Below are 14457 nucleotides of genomic sequence, written 5' to 3' on the forward strand. Positions count from 1 at the left end.
GGTCCCAGCTACTCAAAAGGCTAAGGTGGGAGGATCACTTGAATCCAGGAGTTCAAGGCTGCAGTAAGCTATAATCATGGCACTGCACTCTAGCTTGGGCAACAGAGAAAGACTCTGTCTCCAAATAAATAAATACATAATAAAGAATACAACATATTGTTAACTATAGTCATCATATTGTACAATAGAGCTCTTGAACTTATTCCTCCTATCTGACATTTTGTATCCTTTAACCAACATTTCCCCAAACCCCATCTTCCCCCAGTAACCACTATTCTACTCTATAATTCTATGAGTTTAACTTTGATAGATTCTACAAATAAGCGAAATCATGCAGTATTTGTCTTTCTCTACTTGGCTTATTTCACTTAACATAATGTCCTCCAGATTCATCCATGTTATCAAAAATGACAGGATTTCCTTCTTTTTCTTAAGGCTATAACTAGTATTTTATTATCTACAAGTACCACTTTTTCTTTATCCTTTCATCTGTTGGTGGACACTTAGGTTGCTTCCATATCTTGCCTATTGTGAATAATGCTGCAATAGACATGAGAGTACAGATATCTCTTTGATAGACAATTTCATTCCCTCTGGATATTTATCCAGGAGTGAGGTTGCTGAATCATATGGTGGTTCTTTTTCTTTTTTTTTTCTTTTCTTTTTTTTTTTTTTCAGAAACCTCCATACTATTTTCCATAATAGCTAAGCTAGTTTAAATTCCTACCAATAGTGTGCAAGGGTTCTCTTTTCTCTACATCCTCACCATCTCTTTTTATCTCTTGTCTTTTTTATAATAGCCATTTTAACATGTGCGAGGTGATTTCTCATTGTGGTTTTAATTTGCATTTTCCTGATGATTAGTAATGTTGAGCATTATTTCATATATCTGTTGTCCATTAGAATGTCTTCTCTTGAGAAATGTCTATTCAGATCCTTTGCCCATTTTTTAATCTGTTTTTTTTTCTTACTATTGAGTTGTTTGAGTTTCTTATATATTTTGGATATTAACCTCTTATCAGATGTATGGTTTACAAATATTTTCTTTCGTTCTGTAGCCTATTCTTTTACTCTGTTGATTTTTTTCCTTTACTGTGCAGAAGCTTTTTAGTTTGTTGTAATCCCATTTGTCTACATTTGCTTTCATTGCCTGTCTGCCATTGGGATGACATCCAAAACATCACTGCCCAGGCCAATGTCTTGGATCTTTTTCATATATTTTCTTCTAGTAGTTTTATAATTTCAGCTCTTACATCTAAGTCTTTAATCCATGTTCAGTTGATTTTTGTATTTGGTGTGAGATGAGGGTCTAACTTCATTTTCTGCATGTGGATATCAAGAACGTTGTTTTAAAATCTTTGTCTAATATGTCTGATGTCTGGCCTTCCTCAGAGATGTGTTCTGCCAATTTACTTTCTTCTTTTGAATAGGTCATATTTTTCTGTTGTGTGTATGCTTTATGAATTTTTGTTGGAAATTGGGCATTTGAAAAAACAGCGATCTCTCACAGTCTTTGCAGACAAATGCTATGGCAAGGCAAACCTTCAATGATGGGCTAAGTATACTCTGATCTTAGGGATCAGCTCAAGGAAAAAGCTTAAGCTCTTCTCAGGTCTTTTCTGAGCATTTATCCTGCCTGGATTGAGCAGGGCTTTCTTGATTCCTCTACATACATGGCTGCTTTTGAATGTCTTAATTTCCCAAAGAATCTCACCTCATCTCATCTTCTGAGCCTTAGATGGTTATTCTATGTCTCTAGCTACAATCTCTTGCCTAAGACATCTGGGGGTCTATAGTCTCCTTGCACCTTTCCTGAGCAGTGGCTGTCACTTCTCCTCACCTGAGATCTGAGTTAGGGCATACAGATATGAATCCTTCAGGCAGTCCCCAGATGCAGCCAAAAGACACATGAAAAAATGCTCACCATCACTGGCCATCAGAGAAATGCAAATCAAAACCACAATGAGATACCATGTCACACCAGTTAGAATGGCGATCATTAAAAAGTCAGGAAACAACAGGTGCTGGAGAGGATGTGGAGAAATAGGAACACTTTTACACTGTTGGTGGGACTGTAAACTAGTTCAACCCTTGTGGAAGTCAGTGTGGCGATTCCTCAAGGATCTAGAACTAGAAATTCCATTCGACCCAGCCATCCCATTACTGGGTATATACCCAAAGGACTATAAATCATGCTGCTATAAAGACACATGCACACGTATGTTTATTGCGGCATTATTCACAATAGCAAAGACTTGGAACCAACCCAAATGTCCAACAATGATAGACTGGATTAAGAAAATGTGGCACATCTACACCATGGAATACTATGCAGCCATAAGAAATGATGAGTTCATGTCCTTTGTAGGGACATGGATGAAATTGGAAATCATCATTCTCAGTAAACTATCGCAAGAACAAAAAACCAAACACCGCATATTCTCACTCATAGGTGGGAATTGAACAATGAGAACACATGGACACAGGAAGGGGAACATCACACTTCAGGGACTGTTGTGGGTTGGGGGGAGGGGGGAGGGATAACATTGGGAGATATACCTAATGCTAGATGACGAGTTGGTGGGTGCAGTGCACCAGCATGGCACATGTATACATATGTAACTTACTGCACATTGGGCACATGTACCATAAAACCTAAAGTATAATAATAATAATAATAATAATAATTACAATAAAAGAAAAAAAAAAAAAAAAAAAAGAAAATAAGTTTTACTATGCCCCACCGGTTCCAGGGAGGAAACTAGGAGCAGTGATGCTGCCTCCTCAAGACTAAGACCTTGCCATGCAGGGCAAAAGTTTGGACAAGGGTGAGTAAAAACATCATGAAATTTCCTACAGTTTTGAATGCTGCTTTTTCTTGATTGGGCATTCATTTAGTTGCAACAGATCTTTGTTGTTAGTTCAGACAGTTTTGGGTTGTTTTTGATGTTTCCATGGAGAAACAGAGTTGAAGCTTCCTAATCCACTATTTTTCTGGCATCATTCCTGTCACCATTTTTTTATATTAAATGCAATTCGATAATATTTTTAAGATTTTGCACCCATGATGTCCCTTTCTCCTATTCTTGTTGACAGATAATGCAATCAAGTAGCTTCATAAAATGAGTTGAGGATGTAAGCTGTATTTCTATTATTTCACATTTTACCCAACATGAGGACCTTTTTACAGTGGGAGACCTTTTTGCAATGGTCATGGTTGGCCATACTGCCCAAAACTAAAATATACAATTTGAATCTTGCTTTTCCATGTATCAATATAGTATATACAACCAGTTTTGCAAAATAATAATTAGCTATTCTTTAAAAACCTTATTAACTGCATAATTTCATACATGGTACTAATATACCATTATTTAACTATTACCTTACAACTGAACATTGAATTTGCTTTCAATCATTCGATATAATTATACTAGAATCTTGATTCAGTTATTTCAATGCTTGGGTATGCTAATCACACAGTCTAATTTTCATTGAGTCTAAGAGTGCCCTGGCAAACCACTTCAATTATATATACAGATATGGTTCAGATATATATACAGATGGTTAAATCGAGTATGGGAGGCCAGAACATGTAGACAGAAAAGAAGCCAGATTTCAGGATATAAGAAATGGAACCTTGAAGGGGAAAAATTACGTAAGAGAAGAAAGAGTCTGAATCCGTGGAAATAAAGGTTCACGGTGAAACATAAGGTTATACTTGAACTTGTGCCTTAGGTACATAATTAAGCTGAAATTATATAAGTATATAGAGTGTGTATATATACACACAGAGAGAGACAGAAGTTTGTAAAAGTTAAATTACTGTATCAAGTGACAAAAACTTTAAAGATTTTGATATATATTATCAAATAGTTTCCCAAATAATTGTATCAGATTTTTCTCTAGCAAATTTATCTTAGTGGTGATTACAGCACTTTGCCCTGTACCTTTTTGGGGGAAGAGGATGTGGTATAAAAGCTATTAGAAAGCATTTCAGTAGGGATTACAGAACTTTGCCCTGTACCTTTTGGGGGAAGAGGATGTGTTCTAAAAGCTATTAGAAAGCAGCATCTTTCCCTCAGTGTTTCCTGAAAACTCAGAGGGAACCAAGAGAGGCTGCCTTCTAAGAGATATTGGACCTAGCATTCATTCAAATAGACTCCCTGGGCCTGGGTCCATAGAAGAAAGCATTTGAACATGACCCAGAGAGATTCCAAAAAAAGAGAATCTAAGCAGGGAGGACCTGACTCCTGGTAATTGAACAACAGTGAAGCCAGGTAAGCACAATCATTGAAGTTTAAATTTAAAACTCAATACTAGTCTCAATGCGGCATAATTATGCAAGAAAGCAGAGAAGGATGTTTATCTCTGCCATGCTGAGCTTTCTCCATAGTATTATAGCACAATTAGTGTTCTTTAGACCCAATTTCTTCATATTTCTTACACACAAGGCTGCCCCAAAGGCAAGTCCACCTTCCCTGTTGACCAGAGAGAAGAGATTCTCCATCTCTACCCACAAAGTCTGCAGGAGAATCAGTTCCACTTCTACCCAGGCACACAGCCCCAGCCCTACAATTTTCTGATAATGCCTCACCAAGCAGCCTCTGCTCTGCCCCCGATTCTTTTTGCAGCCTCTGTAACTGGAGTCATGTCCCCTTTCCTCCTAGCCTACCTTTCTGCACTGTCTACATCAGGCCTGGCTCTGTGTGAACTTTTTTGACTAATCCACCATACACAGAAGGGGACAGAAATCACATCTCACCCTCAGATTGATTAAGAAGGATGCCCATACCACTGGGAAACTTGGAACCCATGGGAGCTGCAGTTGAGCCACCTTATAGAGGATCCAGCGCTTGTGAACTAGCCTGGGATCCTGGCCACCCCAGTCCAACACCTGCAGCTGTGTAAAACTTTCCATAGTTCAAAATCACTGCCTTCAAGCATACATCTGGGACATAATCCTTAAAAAATGAGCTGGGGATTGAGCTTACCAAATCCCTAGGGCCTAAAACTTACTGGCCTCCCTTAAACCTTGGGTCTAGGTTTACAGGTTAGATGTTTCCACTGAAATCCTTTATACTTTTGACTATAGGGGAAATTCTATCAGACCTGAACTCACTATTTAGGCTATGTTGTTGGCTATCTTTAATGGGAAAGGAGATGGCATTCAGATCTCCTTAGAGTTATGTCAGAACAGCAGGTTAGTAGGAACTGCCCACAGGGTGGGACAGAAGTTGTAAGAGCTACCTCCTGGGAAACAAAAATCATGCAACACTCTTTGCCCTTCTAGGATGTCACTTTGCATTTCGTTCAGGACAGCACTGCTCTCATCCTTCCTGCCTTCTAGATAATAAACCAGCAGGTCACGAGGGTGCTTGGTTTTTCTTTTAGGATCTAGCAATGCAGTTCATCAGTGCCTGGTCACATTTCACTTAAAGAACCTATTCCCCAACTCCCTGCATGTTCAGGACTCCAGGAGGATGGGTAATCCTGGAAGTTCTGGACACCCACCAAGCCTGGCCTGACCATAGAGCAGTCTGCCCTCCCTGCCTCTCTAGCTCTGCTCGAACACTGCAGATCCCTGGCTCACTGGCCCTACAGCTCTTTAAGGTGCTCCCCAGCCCATGCAGGAGCAAAAGTTCCACCCGACCTATAGCTTCCAAGTCCACCATTCCTAAGTCCTCAACAGCCTGCAGTTTATCAGAAGTTGCTACAGAGACAGGAAAGTGTTACCGGTGGAGGGTGTCCTGGTCACTGAAACATTCTGTTTGCAGGAGAAAAACAAAAACTTGGTCTGTTCTAGGATCTATGTGTTTCCTCAAAGTCTTACAATGAGCAACTCCATTTTGGTTTAGTTTAGTCTGTTTGGTTTAGTTTAGTCTGTTGGGGCTATGAGCTCAGTCCAAAACACCGGCCTCTCATAATTTTGTTTTTTAAAATTCCCCCTTTTTGTTCAGGTTCTCACTTAGGTGAGAGTGTAACCAAAATGTAAGGCCTTAGCGCCGCTCTCAGTTACCATCATTTTGGGTTTCCAGTCTCAGCACATCATTCATAGGTTACAGTGTTCTCATGGTCACATATTTATTTCACTTCTCATCATTCCAGTTGAAGAGAGACCATTTGACATTCTAGAGATGGCTGCATAAAAACATTGAAAACCTTTGAGAGAATACAGCGCACCAGGGAGCCTATTATTATGATGACTATTGGGAGGATAATACCAAGAGTTTGGAGGATGCTCCTTGCCCAGGGTCCCCATAAACCAAACCAGTTAAAATTAAATAGATCAAATAATGAGCTAAATAAAGAATCCACTAACTTAAATAAACAATCTCTTCATTAATCCCCTACAACTGAATCTCTTAATCTTCATTTAATATATTTCTCCATAGACTCCAAGTGCCAGCAGCTGCACAGATAACTTCTCTGTTCAGCCAATTCTATCATAACTTTCACAAAAGAATTTAAAGTCTGTTGTGTAACTATGGCCTTTACAGTAGATGTTCTGAGAACATCTAACCTATGGGTTCTAGATTGTGAAGGGGCTGATTGTTCTCAGTGAACTATAAAAAGCTTTCTTTACCTGGTGAAAATACACTGTAGCATAATCATGGGAAAAGCTTTTATACAACAAGAAAACGTGCATTGAAAATGACATTGAATAAAATCCCTTCGTAAATGTTTAAATGGCCCATCGGGTAGCCAAATGTACCTGAATCTTTGATTGTCTTCTCAGGAATATGGATTTGAAAAACAAAACATTGGTTATAAACTACTTTAGCAATTTATAAGTCAGCAGTTTCCATGGCAGTTTGATTTTTAAAGGTCAAACTTCCTCGGACTTCAAAGAACACTGGGGCCAAACAGCACCAAAGGAGAACATCACACTTTAACCCGACCCAACCCTGCGTAGGACAGCAGCACAAGAGCCTGCATACATGCAACTCCATCCCACTTTCCCATTCAACAGCAAACTCCAGATTCCGAACAATATTGGGGCCAAACAGTATTGCAACTGCAAGAGAAAATTCTAAGGAGGGCTTAGTACTAGGCCTAAGAACCTCTACCAGAGGAATTCCCCTTGGAGAAGCTGAGGTCCAGAGGATCCTCCAGAGCATCTCCCTTTAGGGTCCAATTTTAGAGCGTCAGACATCTCTGACCTTAGGTGGTCACCAGTGCCACTTTACACGTTTTCCTTCCAGAGGCGATGGCCTACTATGAGCTTTCCTTCTGTCTCTGGATGAAGGCCTTGACTTCTAGCATCCTTATAATTTGATAAGGCCATGCTTTCCCACGGTTCCCATTCCACTAGAGTGATAGTCATGAACTGCAATGATATGAACTGGAGGCTAGGTGGGTTTCTTTTGTCCTTAACCAGTAGAGTAGGGGAAGGGAATAATTTAACATAAGGAAAGAAGGCTTAAGTCACCTGAAACACGTGTGAGTTCGCCCTGGAGAAGCTGCGTCACACATAGGGATCAGGGACCACAACCAGAAAAGACAGAAAAGAGTCCTTCCCGTTTCTGGGCAGGGCAACTATCCCCATTCACTCCTTGGCCTTCAAGGCAGCACTGGAGAATAACCCCCGGCCAGGAACCTGCAGTCGCCTCCGTGTCTAGGCGCTACCCACCAAGGATCCCACGTTGGAAAGGAAAAGAGAAAGAGAGAGATTTCCCTGTATGGAGCAGAAAGGAAAAGGGGAAGGAGAAAAATAAATCCCAGACTTTGGGCTTACCTCCTGGCAGGCTTGCCAAAATACGTTGCCAGGGAAGAGTGTCCAGGTTCTTGGCGTATTGAACAAAGAATTGGACAAACACACAAACAAAGCAAGGAAAGAATGAAGCAACAAAAGCAGAGATTTATTGAAAACGAAAGTGCACTCCACAGGGTGGGAGCAGGCCCGAGGACAGGGGCTCAAGAGCCCGGTTTCTGAATTTTCTGGGGTTTAAATAACCTCTAAAGTTTTCCCACTGGTTACTTGGTGTGCACACAATGTAAATGAAGTAGGAGCCCAAGATCAGTCTGAACAGTTGCAGAAAGCGATCAATGGGAGGCTGAAGTGAAGTTACAAATTTATGCCCTATGCAAACATCTGATTGGTTGCAGAAAGCGAAGTTACAAAGTTACACTCCTATGCAAATGAAGACTTGGCCCTGGAGACCAGCCTGATTGGTTGCTGGAGGGGACCAATCAGAGGTATTTTCAGTTTTTCATCTGCCACGTAGAAAAGGAGGGGTTGCAAAGGAAGTAGCCTCTGGTCCTTTTGTTACTTGGGTGTGGAAAGTTGGGGTTTTCCTCCAGACCCTTATTCTCCTGCTTCAGAAGGGAGAAAAAGCAGCCCAGGATGTGGGTAGGGGGTCTTCCCGGGAGTGGTGGGGTTGTGTTACCAGTGCCCCACCTCCTCCCGAGCCAGCAGACGCCCCAGAAATGAAAAACTAAGTCTGGAAGGTTTAGCGATGCAGCAGGACCAACTTACCAGCTCGCGCTGCTCCCTAGAAGCTGGACTTTGCAGGTGCGAGTACACCCCAGAAGCCAGCACGGGCCCTTGAGCAACTGGAAGTTAAAAACCCATGAGAACAGCTCTGAGTGATCTCTAGGGAGCTCTCGTTTCATTTTCACCCATGTGTATTTTCTAAGACAAAAAGAAAAAAGGTAATTTAAAGAAAACAAAGAACAAAGGAACTTGGCGAGGCCCAGGCTACAGTCCGTCGACTCACTCTCCGCAGAGTATAAAGAACGTGAATCCTTTTCTGTTTTCCAGCCCTCCCGTCCTGCACTGCGGCTCCACACTTCCCCAGCGTGGCATGCATTTCTATTGGGCAGTTGGCGCTCCGGAAGTGTCCGCATTCTTTATTATCGACTCTGCGCCTTTGCGCAATTGTCACTATTTTGGTTTATCAAAATTGAAGAAATGCCAGGCATTCTTACCACGCCCCTAAAGGGGTGACTCAACCTTTCCAGCTTTACTCGCATTCCCAGAGCAGCACTGCTGCCCCCTTGCTTAAAAGCACGGTTGCCACCAGGAACCAGGCCAGAGCAGCTGTGGAAGGACAGGAGAGGACAAAGGTGCAAGAAGCGGATTGCTCCAGGAGAGACAGATTCAAATACCTACCCCTGGCAGTGTAGGGAGCATCTTGGGGGCATTTGGGAGATTCGTTAGTTGGCATGCTCCAAGTGCTAGCCTCGCTGGATAGAGCCCTCCTGCCACTTTGCTTTCCTTTAGCCCCCTTATTATGGTAATTATGGTAATACATGTTTTCCTGCTCACTTGTCTAAGAATTGGTGTCTCAGTACACAGCTTTTGAAATGCACACAGGCCACAATGACTCATTACAGGGGAATGTGCAAGTCTGAGTTGCTCCTTCTCCGGAAGCTCCACCTACCCCACTCTGGACTGCATTAACTGCCTACTGCCTATTCTAAAATCTTAAGGTACCTAGGAAGAGTATCTTTTCACATTAAATAATGTATACATTGAAAGCACATAGCTGTGCTTTTCTTCTTCTCATCTGATCCAGACGCCAGCTCTATGGATACAGTCTCACCGAAGTTAAAAAACTATTCTTCAGTCATTGGCTTACAAAATGCTAGTGCCGGCTGGGAACAGTGGCTCATGCCCATAATTCCAGGACTTTGGGAGGCCGAGGTGGGTGGATCACCTGAAGTCAAGAGTTTGAGACCAGCCCAGCCAACATAGTGAAACCCCCATCTCTACTAAAAATACAAAAAAATTAGCCGGGTGTGGTGGCAGACCCCTGTAATCCCAGCTACTAGGGAGGCTGAGGCAGGAGAATAAGTTGAACCCGGGAGGCGGAGGTTGCAGTGAGCTGAGATCACGCCATTGCACTGCAGCCTGGGCAACAAGAGCAAAACTCTGTCTCAGGGTGAAAAAAAAAAAAGGAAAGAAGGAAAGAAGGAAAGAAGGAAGGAAGGAAGGAAAGAAAGAAAGAAAGAGGAAGAAAGAAAGAAAAAGAAAGAAAGAAAGAAAAAGAAAGAAAGAAAGAAAAAGAAAGAAAGAAAGAAAGAAAGAGAAAGAAAGAAAGAAGGAAGGAAAGAAAAAGAGAGAGAAAGAAAGAAAAGAAAAAGCTAGTGCAGGCCGGGTGCGGTGGCTCACGTCTATAATCCCAGCACTTTGGGAGGCCGAAGTGGGTGGATTGCCTGAGCTCAGGAGTTGGAGACCAGCCAGGGCAATATGGTGAGAGGGCGTAGTGGTGCACGCCTTGGTAGTCCCAACTACTGTGGTGGATTGGGGAAGGGGTGGGGGCGCTGAGACATGAGAATCGCTTGGACCCGGGAGGCAGAGGTTGCAGTGAGCCAAGATCACATGGCTGCACTCCATCCTGAAAGACAGAGCAAGGGATTCTATCTCAAAAAAAAAAGAAAAGAAAAGAAAAGAAAAGAAAATGCTAGTGCAGGGATTTTCCCAGAGCACCAGGATGGCTTCCAAGGCAGAAACAAAAAAGATTAAGCAGTTGTTGCTGTGGGAATGTGTGTGGCAAGCATGACATATCAGATCAACTTGGAATGGAAAATGCATATCCCAAAAGGCCCCTCAAAAGTGAGCAGAGTAAAAACATTCACAGAACTTTTAAATTATGTTTTTATTAACTATTGAGTAGAAACAAGATAATATTTATAGAATACATATAAGGTATAAAGAACAAACGTATGAACATCTGCGAAACCCTTACACGGCTAAAGAATATTAACAATAAGCCTCTCCTCAGAGGTAAAACACCATATCAAAGTTTACATTGAATATTGTGTTGCTATTCTTTACAGTTTTTGAGGGGTGGGGGTCGGGGGGTTGTTTTGCTTTTTTTTAGCCCACTGCAGCCTTCACCTCCTGGGCTCCAGTGATCCTATCACCTCAGCCTCCCAGTAGCTGGGACTACAGGAACACACCACCAAACCCAGCTAATTTTTAAATTTTATTTTATTTTATTTTATTTTATTTTATTTTATTTTATTTTATTTTTTTGTAGAGCCAGGATCTTGCTATGTTGCCAAGGCTTGTCTCTAACCCCTGGGCTCAAGTGATTCTCCTGCCTTGGCCTCTGGAAGTGCTGAGATTACAGGTATGAGCCATCGTGCTGGCTCGCTGTTTGTTTATGCTGTAAATTCCCTTTGTTGATTTCCAAAAGTGTTTTTATACTTCTAATTTGCTGAGAGTCTTTATTATGAATGGATGTTGAACTTTATCAAAAGCTTTTTCCTCTATTCAGATGATCATGTGATTTTTCTCTTTTGAACTCTTAATCTGTGGTAAATTACACTGATTAATTTTTTTTCTTGGAGACAGGGTCTCTAACTGGCACCCAGGCTGGAGTGCGGTGATACAGTCATAGCTCAGTGCAGACTCAAACTTCTGGCCTGAAAGATCTTTCCTCCTTCAGCTTCCAGAAAGTCTGGGATTACAGGAGTGAGCCACCTCACTGGGGCTGATGATTGATTTTTTAACGCCAAAATCAATGTTGAATTCCTGACTTGAACCGCCTTGGTCATGATGTATTATCACTTTTACAAATTGTTGGATTTCGTTTGCTAAAATTTTGTTTAGAACTTTTCATGTAGATATTTGAGTGATAATGACCTGCAATTTTCCTTTCATACTTGACCTATCAGACTTGTTATCAAGATTATGCCAGCCTCATGAAATTAGTTAGGAACTGTTTCCTGTTTCTAGGAAAGCATTTGAGTAAGACTGAAATTCTCTCCTCCTTAAACTTGCTTGTTAGAACTTGCTGTGACAATGGTTACAGAATTTCTGTTTTGATCCATGAGTTAAACACTTTTTTAATTCCAAAAGACATGAACATTTTTCCAGTTACCGTGTTATTACTAGTTTATAATGTACTTGCATGTGGGGTCAAAGAATGTGATCAGTATCAGTTCTTTGAACTCTTTGAATAATTACTTTTTAATTAGAAAAAAATCTCAAATATTATGCGTTCAGAAGCAAAAACACCCCGCCCCCCCCACACACACACAATTTATTAATTACAAAAAGCAAATTGTAACTGCACAGTAGGGAAACCTGGCAGACGCCACTTTATCCAAATGATCAGAGTTAACATCATCAGGAATGGAACTAATCACTATCAAGTGCCTTCTAATATCATGAACTGAGAACCATAATAGCCCTTCTATGGAATTCGTGCCAAAAATGCATAACCTGAATCTAATCATGAGAACACATGAAATGACCCAAAATCAGATGCTCTGCAAAATAATAGGCCAATCCTCTTCAATAGTGTCACAGAAAAGACAAAGACTGATTAACATCTCCAGATTAAATGAGACTTAAAAGAAAGGAAAGCTCAATACAATGCATGATCTTAGATCAAATCCTGGACCAGAATTTTTTCTCTTTTGAGAAAAAAACATAAAGACACTTGTGGCACAACTGATATAATTCAATAAAGTCTATAGATTAGATAATAGTGTCAGGGTTAATTTACTGATTTTGATGATGGTACTATAAATGTCCTTTTAGGAAACACCCACTGAAGTATTTAGAGGTAAGTGGGAACACTGTCTGCTACTTACTTTCGAATATCTCAGGAAGAAAAATGGTAGAAGGAGGCACAGGGACAAGGCGAGAGAAGGCCATCAGGATCATCTGTGGTCAAAGGACTCTGGGCACACTGACATTTAATAACTAATTTTAAACTTTTGATTCTTTTATTATTATTTTGTTAGACGTGGGGTCTTATTCTGTTGCCCAGGCTAGGATGCAGTGACACGATTATCGCTCACTACAGCCTTGAACTCCTGGAATCAAGCGATCCTCTCGCCTCAGCCTCTGGAATAGCTAGGACTGCAGGAGCACAACACCACACCCAGATAATTTTTTGTTGTTGTCTTCTCAAGGGGGGGTCATGCTATGCTGCCCAGGCTGGCCTCATATGATCCTCCCACCTCAGCTTCCTGCTAATATATAATTTAAATATTTGTCTTTCACTATGCTCAAGGCTTTACTAAGTTTTGTTGAAAGTAGGGCCAGGTGTTGACTGTTAATTTGTGAAACAAAAGATGTGACCGCTTTCCATGCTTGAGATTCAGAGGAGCAGAAGTTTAGGAAAGTCATTATGTCAAGCCAACTAGAAACTAGCAGAGGCCTTGGTACAGCACTCCATAGCAAGAAGTGGCAGGAGACTACAAGGACAGATCTGTGAGAATTCCTGGAATTCTCAGAAATCTTAATGGAAATAAGCTAGGTTTAAAAAAATTTTAAAAAGGAGGGCACTAAGTGAGGTGTACAGGAACTTTCTGTACTATGCTTGCAACTTTTCTATATGTCTGAACTAAAATAAAAGGCTAATTTAAATTTTAAAAGCATTTTGTTTCATTTTACAATGGCTGGATAGATTTTCAGATCTTTATTGAAGCAGGTCCTATATGACTAGAGCCAAATTACAGAGATAGGCAGGTACCCATCAAAACCCAGTTAAGCTTGACACAGTGGCTCATGCCTATAATCCCAGCAATGGGAGGCTGAGGCAAGAGGATCACTTGAGCCCAGGAGTTCAGGGCTATAGTGAACTATGATTACACCACTACCCTCCAGCCTGGGCAACATAGTAAGACCTTTTCTCTTTAAAAAAAATAAAAAAAAATTTAAAGTTAATCTTGCTTAACCTTTTACTGGCTCATTTTTGGCTGTATCATGGAGTTGCTGGCCTCAGTCTTCTCCTTTTCCTCCATTTAATCATTTATTTTACAGAACCTTTTGTTTTAACTTTAATGAAACACAAACTCTCAATTTTTTATTTAAAACAGAAATGCAATAAATATATAAGCTAAACATTTCCTCATTAATATGGAAAAAGAAAAAAGCATCAGTAATCCTCTTTGGTCTAAACAAAATTCATAAATATTTATATATTTTAAAATATGATACTGTTTCAAATATTACTAGGGCAATAAATCATATAGAGAGATTCAACCAGTCAGAATTAGACTTTTAAAGAATTACTCTCAAAGGCTGAAATAACTCCAAAGACCAGGGATTTTACTAAGAACATTTACAAAGATAGCTTTTTGGTGCTGAACTGTATCTCATTTAATGCAGCCAGAAAGAAAGAAGAAACATTTTTCTCCTTATTTTGCTGATCTGTCAGATTTTGCTCAAGTTAGAAGAGTCTACAATTTCAAGGCTAGACAACTGGAATTCCATGAGTTAACACAAATAGGAGAAAGACTGGCAGAAAAGTTCAAAACTTACAATATGGAGGGAAATCAGCCAAATAGGATTACTTATAAATGGAATATTGAGCATGTAGTTTCTTAATTTTCATTAGTCATGCAAATATTTTATTGTTAGTATTTAGATTAGTGTTTTAGAATGTTTTGTAGAGACTGAAAAGCAAATAAGTAATTGTATTAACATTGTTAAGTATCAGTGTTTTTAGTTTGATGAATGATCATACAGCTGTGTTCTCAGGCTGCAAT

General features: G+C 40.4%; 1 protein-coding gene across 3 annotated transcripts in view; it reads right to left on the minus strand.

The window, feature by feature from the left end:
* The window catches only part of SLFN12 (schlafen family member 12), a 28511-nt gene extending 20022 nt beyond the window's left edge, over positions 1-8489 (minus strand). For 2 of the 3 annotated variants that reach the window (XM_063655417.1, XM_063655415.1), the window contains exon 1: positions 6020-6120. The gene's annotated coding sequence lies outside the window, so the exon portion shown is untranslated. Of the gene's footprint in view, positions 1-6019; positions 6121-7738; positions 7788-8479 lie in introns of those variants that run through there. The other variant, XM_054456843.2, reaches the window with a different exon arrangement.
* Positions 8490-14457: the final 5968 nt, after the last annotated feature.

This window comes from Pongo pygmaeus, chromosome 19, assembly GCF_028885625.2.
Source record: "Pongo pygmaeus isolate AG05252 chromosome 19, NHGRI_mPonPyg2-v2.0_pri, whole genome shotgun sequence".
NCBI lineage: Eukaryota > Metazoa > Chordata > Mammalia > Primates > Hominidae > Pongo > Pongo pygmaeus.